This window comes from Sebastes fasciatus, chromosome 19, assembly GCF_043250625.1.
Source record: "Sebastes fasciatus isolate fSebFas1 chromosome 19, fSebFas1.pri, whole genome shotgun sequence".
NCBI classification, from domain to species: domain Eukaryota; kingdom Metazoa; phylum Chordata; class Actinopteri; order Perciformes; family Sebastidae; genus Sebastes; species Sebastes fasciatus.
This window is the reverse complement of record NC_133813.1, coordinates 9,401,660-9,412,003: the sequence shown is the minus strand read 5'-3', so window position 1 is coordinate 9,412,003 and position 10,344 is coordinate 9,401,660.

Genomic DNA, 10,344 nt, shown 5'->3' with positions numbered 1-10,344 from the left:
GGATGGATCGATAAATGCTAGGATGGGTAAAACAGTGGTCGGATGGAGAAATGAATGGCAGAATGGGTAAAAGGATGGATGAATGGATGGAGGAATGAATGGATTGATAATGAATGAATGGATGGTAGAATTGCTAGTATTTGGGTACAAGTATACAGTAAATGGATAGATGGATAATGAATGAATGAAGTGATAATGAGTAGCTGGATGGACGAATGGATTAATGGGTAAAAGAATGGATGGATGGTTGGATGATGATGAAAATTTAGAAGAGTGATTCTTGTGGGTTGTGAGTTTGGAAGACTCAACAGTAATTGTCTCTGATATCAGGTCTAAAATTAGACACTCATGAATGTTTCTTGCTGGCAAAATGGCAGGATTTCATTAAGCTCCTGGAGTTGATGACTGTGGGTGTTGGTATATCCAATCCGTGCTCGTTGTGTTGTTAATGGAGTATCATGGTACAACTAGTTAGCCACAGTCACATCAGCAAACAGTTGTTATGCGAAGTGCATCAACAGCATGCTGTGAATCTTGCAGAAGGATCATGATGCAACAACTTGCTAAAATTCAGTTCAGTATTGGTTCATTCTTTGCGCTCTTATATCAATGTTTTCAGTTGAAGCAGGAAGCTGTTTTCAGCAAAAAAGCTCTAAAAACCCACTGCACACTACCTGCCCAGCACCAAACGACAGTCAGACACAGAGCTGGTGAACATAGTGGAGCTTTAAGCTGCTAAAGAGACATATGTTTCCCTCAGGAGTTGGTGGAGACCAAAAATAGAGCTAAAAGAGAGAGAGTATTGGACTTCAATTTGGCAGGTAGCCAAAAACAAGAGTCTGAATGAATGATAATGTTGCTCTGCTGGATGCAAGTTTTGAAGACTCCACATTCATCCAACCATGGCTGGATGGATGAATGGATTAATGGCTGGTTGGGTCTTGTATCTGGAGTGTTGTCACAGGCCACAGAACCAGATCAATGTATGTCACGTGACTGGGCATGTGACTGTGTGAGAGCCGAATGTGATCAATCAATTCAGGGGCTTCAGCTCACTGACATGATGACTCTGACCTTGGATAGACACCATTAATTAAAAGTCTGTCGAGCTCTTTATCACTCGCTGCTCCCCCTCATGTGGACGGCCGATCAGTCAGCAGCAGCAGCCGGCTGTCAGCAGCGAGCAGGATAATGTGAGCGTTCAGCGTGCTTACATCACTGCATTATGCAACATTATCAAACATATGTGGGTCGAATTGTAAACAGCAGGCCCAGCTCAGAGCTGAACTGGTGTCAGTGAAAATGAGGACAGCTCATGCACAATAAATCCATGCTGAGTCTGCAGGAAGGGAGGAAACTATCACAACAAAACCTCAGTCTATCTGAAAGCCTGGATGTTTTTTTACGCCTGGCTTTCAGTTTATGCACAAAAAAAAGCATGAATGCTTAAAAATAATAACCTTATTTGCGCTGGAGCTGTAATTTGTAGGAAAAATAAACAAAAATATAATAACCTTTGCATCAGACAGGTCAGATTGGACCAGACATTGGACTTGGATTAGGGTCATTGGCTGCACCCTGTGACTTTCCAATGAGCAATGTCAGCACGCCTCTCTGGCTTAGGGGCCCTCTAACCCCCTTGGGCCCCTGGGCTCGTGCCTGGTAAGACCCTGATTCTGTAATCTATCCATGTATTTAAGTAAATAAGTGTTATCTGTAAGGTTTTATAGCTAGATGGAAGGTACAGATATCACATGAAACTAGAAAAAAGGATCCATCGGTACCAACCAAGTCATGCTAGCTTGTCGGGAGGTTAAGTAACGCTCCAAAGTTGGGCAAAATTTTGGTGAGGAAAAACTGGCATGGCCATTTTCAAAGGTGTACCTTGACCTCTGACCTCAAGATATATGAATGAAAATGGGGTCTATGGGTACCCACGAGTCTCCCCTTTACAGACATGCCCACGCAGTTTTTTGAATGCAGTATAAATGTGTTGTTTTCGCCTATTCTAAATATGGTGTATTTGAATATTTCTGCATACTGGTGTCCCTAAACAATCTTGGAATTACATAAATTGGGTATCACTGTAAAGCTGAGACTCTTGTGGATCCAACGAGCCACAAGAGTGTATGTTTTTTTTCTAGGTGGATTGACAATAAGGGGGTTTCTGAGCAGTTTCCAGAACAGAAGTGTTCGCCATCCAATTGCCAAAAAATGCAATTCTTACAGAAATCTCCAAATCACAGCATGACATTTTCTATGGTGTTTCTCAAGGTCTTGGTGTCTTAATGTGGCATTTTGGAAGGATTATGGATATTTTTTTATCAATTCTCGAGTGGTAAAAAATGGTTAAATTCAGCACCAAATCTATGTAACAAATGGTATCCAACTAAAAATTGCTGCAACAATTTATGAGACACAATAGAGCATTGGAATGGCAATCATATACTTCCATTATAATGTTATAATCCCTTATACACTTTCACAATATATTTTAATTAAATAATTAATTATTTAATTAATGTTTATTTCTGATTTATGACTAGAACAAATTGACACACAGTGCTGAGTTTCATCTCAAATTAATCTTCAGGTTCCCAGCTTTCAGATGATGTACACCACTTCTATGTGATATCTACTGCTGACATGCTATCTCCCCCTAAAGACCCCCTGAACCCCCCTAAAAAAGACAAAAATGGGTCTGTTGTGGGTCTCAGAGGGTTAAGAGAATGTGAGTCTCAGATTGGTTTGACTCTGGTGAAGATGCACGCCGCTTTGAAACGTTAGTCTTCTAGTAAAGTTGATTGCCTTAAATCTGTGTGCTCCACTGTGTTTTGGACCTGCTCTCTGAAGTCTCACTTGTTACAAAATTGCTCTATTCTGTGAGCACCGGACTGACTATTCCTTGTGAAACGGTTGCAGCAAGTGAAACCTCCGTTCTTCACATCGTCACTGAATTTTTCTTCTTCTTCTTAAACCCCTTCTCCCTGTTAAAGGTTTTTTTGGGGGAGTTTTTCCTCATCTGAAGCGATGGTCTAAGGACAAAGGGTGTCGCATGCTGTGCAGATTGTAAAGCCCCTTAATGCAAATTTGTGATATTGAGCTGCATAAATAAAATTGACTTGACCTGTCTTGAATGCAAACTGAATTTTCATGCACCAGTAAAAAAAATAACAGCAGAATATGGGTGATGAAGCTCTCCAGAATCAATGGTTTAATAGCAAATGTGCAGCAGCGGCAAATGATGCATTAATTTCTCCTGTGGGTCCTCCTGATGAAAGGAGGGCTCATTTTATTGACTGACGGGAAAAGGTCAGAGAGGGGGAACGCCACCCCCAAGCCTTTAAAGATGGAGTGATATTTCTGGTGAAGAAATCAAAACAAAGCCTCCCGACGAAGCCTGTGGGGAACGGACACCCAGCTGCACTATTGACAGGAGTAGGAGAAAAAACGAAGGAGCTCACTCAGAAACGAGAGCCGCAGAGGGATCAAGTCTGACATTCTGGCTGTCATTTAGCTGATTTCCCACTTGGTTTTCATTTCCTTCTACCTGTGGAAGAAATTTCATCTATCATATGCATGCAAATACAAAAAACATTTCTAATGACTGAAGGAAAGTCTCATTACAGATAGAAATTCTGCTGCTGTATTTTTAAAGATGTAATATTAAAGAGGAATGAATATGTAGTGAGGAGGATGTGGCATATAAAACCTGGGTGGGTAAATACAAACCATTGATTTCAACATTTCATTCCCTCAATCTAGTGACCGGTTGACATGTTTCTACAGTGGCCCAGAACAGACAAACCAAACACTGACTCTAGATTCGAATTTTCACGTTTTCGTGTCGGCAATCGTAGTTCTCCTACATGATTAGCAAACGGGAGAAGTTTAGCTAGATGCCGCCAGATCCTACACACTGCCCCTTTAAAGGAAGGATCATTAATAGTAGGGAGCAAATTAGTAACTTGAGGAATCAAATCAAATCAAATAAATATCCCCACGTATCCCCAACTACTTTATACAGTATCTAAAGGGAAATGCATGTCAAATTTGACGGTCAGTTAACAGAATGCTTACGTTATAGTTACATAGGAGGAAATCTGGTTGGTTACAGAACATAACATGATAACGCGTTAACACAAATTTGTTTTAACGCTACTAATTTCTTTAACGCATTAACGCAACTTGCGATTTTTAGGTTGTAGAGGCTCAGTTTTAAAGCTAGAGTAAAAAAACTGATATCAAATGAAACTAAAAAAACGAAGGAAAGTGGAGATACTGGCATCACATGAAATTGGTACCAACCAATGTCATTCTAGCTTGTCGCGGAGGAGGTTAAATAACACTCCAAACTTGCACAAAATTTGGCGAGGAATAACTGGCATGGCCATTTTCAAAGGGGTTCCTTGACGTCTGACCTCAAGATATGTGAATGAAAATGAGTTCTATGGGTATGAGCATATTTTTTATGCTAAATGCAGTACCTGTGGGGGTTTCTGGTCAATATTTGTCATTGTGTTGTGTTGTGAATTGATTTCCAATAATAAATATATACATACATTTGCATAGAGCAAGCATAGTTGACCACTCCCATGTCGATAAGATATTAAATACATGACAAATCTCCCTTTAAGGTACATTTTGAACAGATAAAAAAATGTGATTAGTTCGCGATTAATGGAAAATCATGCGATTAATCGTTATTAAATATTTTAATCAATTGACAGCCCTACATAAAACGACATATTCTTGTATAGTCTCTATAGAAAGGATGAATTCTAGTTCCTCATTCACGCCTGGATAGTTGGTGGCTTTTGTATTTCATATTTCACATGCCATCAATTGACATTATTTTTCCTTTGACAACAGTTTAGCCCTTTTCACGAGCAGTGGTACGCATAAGGAACTCCAGAAATGCCCCTGCCATAATTTGCTTCTTATATTATCAGTCACCATTTCTTCTCAGGGAGTGAGCAGGTCAGCTTTATGATATCTGTGTTTTGAAGTGGCTTTCAGGGGCCAAGGACAATCCATTTTTTGACCCAGTAAAAGCATTAAAATCATACTTGGAGTTACCTGACATTATTTCAAGAGCTCCTTTATAAAGGCAGCTACCACAACCCCTCTGTACTGTAGCTGTAATCTTTGATGCTGATTGACCTTTGATGTTCAGGCCTGTGCCATTCACACATACTACAGCGAGCCTGTACACCTGCATAAATCACAAGCCATTGCTAAAAATAGACAGAAATATGAAAGCAGGTTTGGCTTTTCGCCCTCAGTGAGCCTCTTGGAAAGCACTCCCTGAGGAGCAAAGGCTCTCAGGATCACCGTCGTCCTCTAAATCACTTCCTGAGACTCGTCTGCATTTATTTAATTATGCTTCTATCTCCACTGTTTGCTCGATTCTTCTTGTCGCTGTTTGTTTCCTCGGCCTTTTCCTGTTCGATTACTACAGACTCAGTTGATAGAAATGCCTTTTTCTTAATCATGCAGTCTTTCAGGTTCATTAATTTCACCATTTGTAAGTCATATTATTGCATGATAACATATAAAGATACTTATTTTCTCTGAAAGTCACACTTTCTCTAGAAAGTTCACATTTTTCTTTTCTTTTCGGACTGCATTCACAGCATGAACGTGTAACGTAGTGCGAGCGCATGCGAGTGTGCCTTCATGTGTGACTTTTCTACCTGCTCTAATGGCACCATTAGAGTGTTTCATTGGGGCCCAAATAGGCTGAGTCCTGCTCTTAATGGAGGCTGCGCGGCTCTAAACGAAAGCACAGTCCGGTGGCTGGAGAAGGACATTTTGCTCCAGCAATAATAAGGCATAACAAGATCTGCAAAGTGTTCAAATGGTAAAATCAATAGTAAACTGAAACGTTGCCATGGACACGTGGAAGCTGGCGGAGGAGAGTGGAGAGGCGCCGGTAATCTCGCACCGATTGTATTAAAGTTGAGTGTTTGGTACATGGTTCTATCTTCGATGATGGAACAAGAAAAATGGGTGCGAAGATACTAGGAATATCTGGCCTCCTCAGAAGAAAAAGAAAATAGAACTTCACATGTTTGTTAAATATTTAATTCATAACTTAATATGAATATATCAACTCGGTCTCAATCACAAACAGGGGCACCTCAATATGACTTGAGGACGTTTTGGAGGCCCTACCGTCCCTTCATAATATGCCACGACGACTTTAATTCAGAACCACCTGTTCAACAATCACCATTTTCTTTTATACTAATCAAATTACCACAGCAAACTCAATGACCCTTCTACTCCTATTTTATTTCTATGGTAGCAGCACTGCTGTATGTATGTGTTACCTAACAGGTGATATGTATTGGTGCTACTTTGTCAAAGGTGTTACATGCAGACACACAGGAGTTGACTTCACAGGTCTGCTTCCACTCAGCTCTAACAAACAAGACCCATCTTACTGCGGAGAGACTGATACCGTTGACTCTGCCGACGAAGAAAGAATTACAACAGGATGATGAAGAAGCTGTTTCTGTCTGTCAGTTTGACTGTCGGCCAGTTTCAGAGGTGAAAGAGAGTCGCTGGAGACTGCTGTTTTCTTTCTTTTTCTCGCTCAGAATGTCAGGTACTCCGTTAATGAGAAAAACGTGGATGTCAGAGCCTGAACTCATGGGCACTTTGTGCCCGTCTCCAAGGAAACAATTAAGACTCTCTCTTCATGGACAGCCATAACCCTCACTTTCAGCATGCAGGAAATCTCTCTATTCCTCTTCTCTATAGAAATCATCTATTAGGGATGTTTCGGAGAATCAGAATATGACATTTGGCAGAGCACAACTAATAAGTTCAATAGCCTACAGGTTTCTGTTCTTTTTTTTTTGTCCTTTTCAAAATGTGTTCAGTATTATTCTGATTTTGAATCCAATGAGAAAAACATTTGCATTTAAGATAAATCCTTTGTGTTTTTGTGTGTTTTTATTGTTATGATAATGCAATTGAAAAATGTAAATTATGGCAAACAGTGTTGTGGAAGTTAAAGTCCTGTTCATTTTCTCATAGATAATGTTAGGGGACTGACAGTTGAAGCACTTCAATATGGAGGACAGAACCTGCCAAAATAAAAAAATAAATAAGTAAATAAATGAATGAATAAATAAATGAATAAATAAATAAATAAATAAATAAATGACTTGATAAATACATAAATATGTCATTAAATGCAGGAAAAACAACATTAGAAATAAATGTAGCCATTAATTAATTGATAAAATGAGACATAAATTGATATTTCTGTTTTAATTTGCTTCTTTATTTATTTATCTTTGTATTAATTCCATTATTTATTTACTTATTTTTTTATTTCCCCTTTTATTTATTTATGTATTTATTTTTTATTAATTTAAATTTAAATTTAAATTATTTTTTGATACAAAATACAATTAATACAATAATAATAATAACAACGGATATGACGTCACATTACACAGACTACAACAATAAAAGTGATAACTTCCACCTCCGCAAAGATTCAAATGAAGCAAATATATTGATTCTGACATTAAAAAATGTATTTAAAAATTATAAAAATAAATAAATCGCGATACTTAGATGAATTGACTTTTGTTTTCCCACCCTTAGTTAACATTATACCTGCTTGAGTTCAGCATGTTAGTTTTGTCATTGTGACTATATTAGCATGCTGATGTTTGCTTATACCACCACTGTGTCTAAGTACAGCCTCACAGAGCAGCTAACTTGGCTGTAGACTCTTCGTCTTGTTCGTCTTGTTCTCACCGTAGAGTCAGATCCTCCTCTGCTTCATTAGTATCTGCAGGATTCTCCATAGTCGCCATCGACCAGCTGTTCTCTAAAGAACTCAGTAGCCTGGAAAACAGTCGGACAGGAGGGAAAGCCATTTCTTTCTCTTCCTCCCTTGTGTCTTCTCCAAAATCTCTCTCTCTCTCTTTCACACGTACACACATTTTCTTTCTTTCCCTCACACTTTCCATTCATTCTGCGCCATTGTGGGATCTGTCTCAAGGTTATCCCTTAACTGCAGGTGTGTGTATGTGTGTGTGATGCTCAAAGAACCTGTTGTATTGATTTAGACTGCGGGGTGAAGCTGTCAGCAGCCTTGAGTCCTGGTGAACAGCACAGGGACATGCAACTTAAATGAGATAGATTTCTGGGTTTTCACTGTATTTATCAAGGTTTTTTCTGCGGGCTCACACTCTTCAACCACAACACTTCTATTACCTTTTACATTTCGAACATATTAAAATGTCAACCTGTTTAATGATGTTCACTGGAAAGCAGGAATTATTCACTCAAAAAAGCATGAAAGTGTAATTCCTGCAAATAATTCATTACTTAAAGAGCACGATTGACAGTTGTTTTTTTCCTCCATAGCACCTGTCTGGCTACTTCAATGAACAGTAAATACTGAGGCTGTTATCAATGAGATCAAAATTGTGCTGGATCACATGCATGCATCGTTTTCCTGTGAATCCCCCATAATATTAAGTACTCCTTTCTTGATTTCCTTGTGTCATTCGTACGCCATGTATCCTGTACTGACTGCAATGTAGACGCATCCGCGATTTAATGCTACAGTAAGAGTTAGTGACGTAGTATAAAAAGCGAGAAAGATCACTTATGGTGGATGGGTCCAACTTTTAACAAGGCAACCCATGTTCGGGACTGTTGTTGTGGTTTGTTTTGTAAGTTACATCGGTGATGTTTGTCACTCTTTTATTGACATTTGTGACGTGTTTTCTGTAGATGTGTTACGTTGTTTCCGTACGTGTTTTACTTAACGTACTTACTTATTTCAAGCCTAGCTTAGCTTACCATAACTAAGTGGTTTTCTTGTCTGAACCTAAGTTATTAGTTTTCTTGCCTAAACCTAACTGCGTACAAATGACACGTGAAAAAGCTAAAATGCGTACTCATGACATACGGAATGTCCTCGTAATGTCGTGGTATTTCTACGTCTTCCCATGAGACCGGGTTGGTTAAAATGGTAAGTGCGGAGATAAATACTTTCTTGTGATGTTATTAAATTTCCCGTGCAATTCGCTATGGGATATCTGTTGATTTAATATGCTATAATTTGTGTGGCTTTGCTTTGTGATGTAATGTCTTAATTGCTGTTTTTAATATAGTACCTTTAATTCTGTGTCCACAGATACTCTGTGGTGTCATGTAAATGTTCATACAAATACACAACATCATGCAACTCAGGTAGCAAATATCTGTTCTAAACCTCAGTTACAATAAAAAAGAAAAACATAGTCAAACATACAGTACATGTTACTGTAAAATGAACTGTACTTCATACAGGTTGTCTCACACTTCTCTGTATGTCCCCGTGGGCCCTGTTGTCCACCCACATGTTTCCATACACTATAAGTGACAAGACAACAGATGCTCCGCTTAGTACTGTCAGTTTTCCTCTACGTAATGTGATGAATGTTTCACCTTTTTAAACAAATGTGCCAACATCTGAATCACCGCAGCGGTCACCACACAGGCCGCTGTCTAAGTGGATTTATTTGATGTAATCTCTGCTGATTCATGGGGGAGACCGTTTGCCAAGATCAAGTGCTGGACCAGAGCTTTTCAAATTCCCCCTAATAAATTTCTCAGAGAAGTCTGGAAAACGGCTCTGTCGTTTATCTTAACCTTTACATATCCGTCCTTTGCCGCAGACTTTGTCCCCCAAAATACTTAAACAGTGTTGAATTTGCTTTAATTTCCTTTAATGTAAAACACTTTGTCACACTGTTAATGATGTCGCCTATAAATAACTTACAATAAATAACTGTAAACATTATTGCCGGGATCAGAATGATTGGTGACTGTCACTCTAATGAAGTGATAAAGTGATGATATATGAGCTTGTGGTTGATACATACAAATGGTTTTCTTACTATTTTATTGCTTGAATTAGTTCACAACATCTCATTCAGTTAATGGCAGAATGTAAATTAGCAGATAAGTAATTTATTGCACTGCCACACATCAATTATCTTCGCTCTCATTAGAGCATTTAAAGCTGAACAGAGAATGAGAAAGTGAGCCGGTAACTTACATCCTTGACTAACTTTTAACGTGTAAAGTTTGAATCTTTTATATTTTTCTTTTTGTCATCATGAATTACAGGTCAGATGTTTTGTTTAACTCTGATTACAAACTGATGGGGGATACACTGTCCTGCTGCTGTAAATACTAATTAGAGCACCAAATGTGTATTAATCCGCAGCTGAAAATAGTCCCCAACAAATGCACTATTTACTCCTGTTTGAGTAACTTTTGTTACAAAAGACAGTGTCCAGCTGTTTTAGGAAATTATTG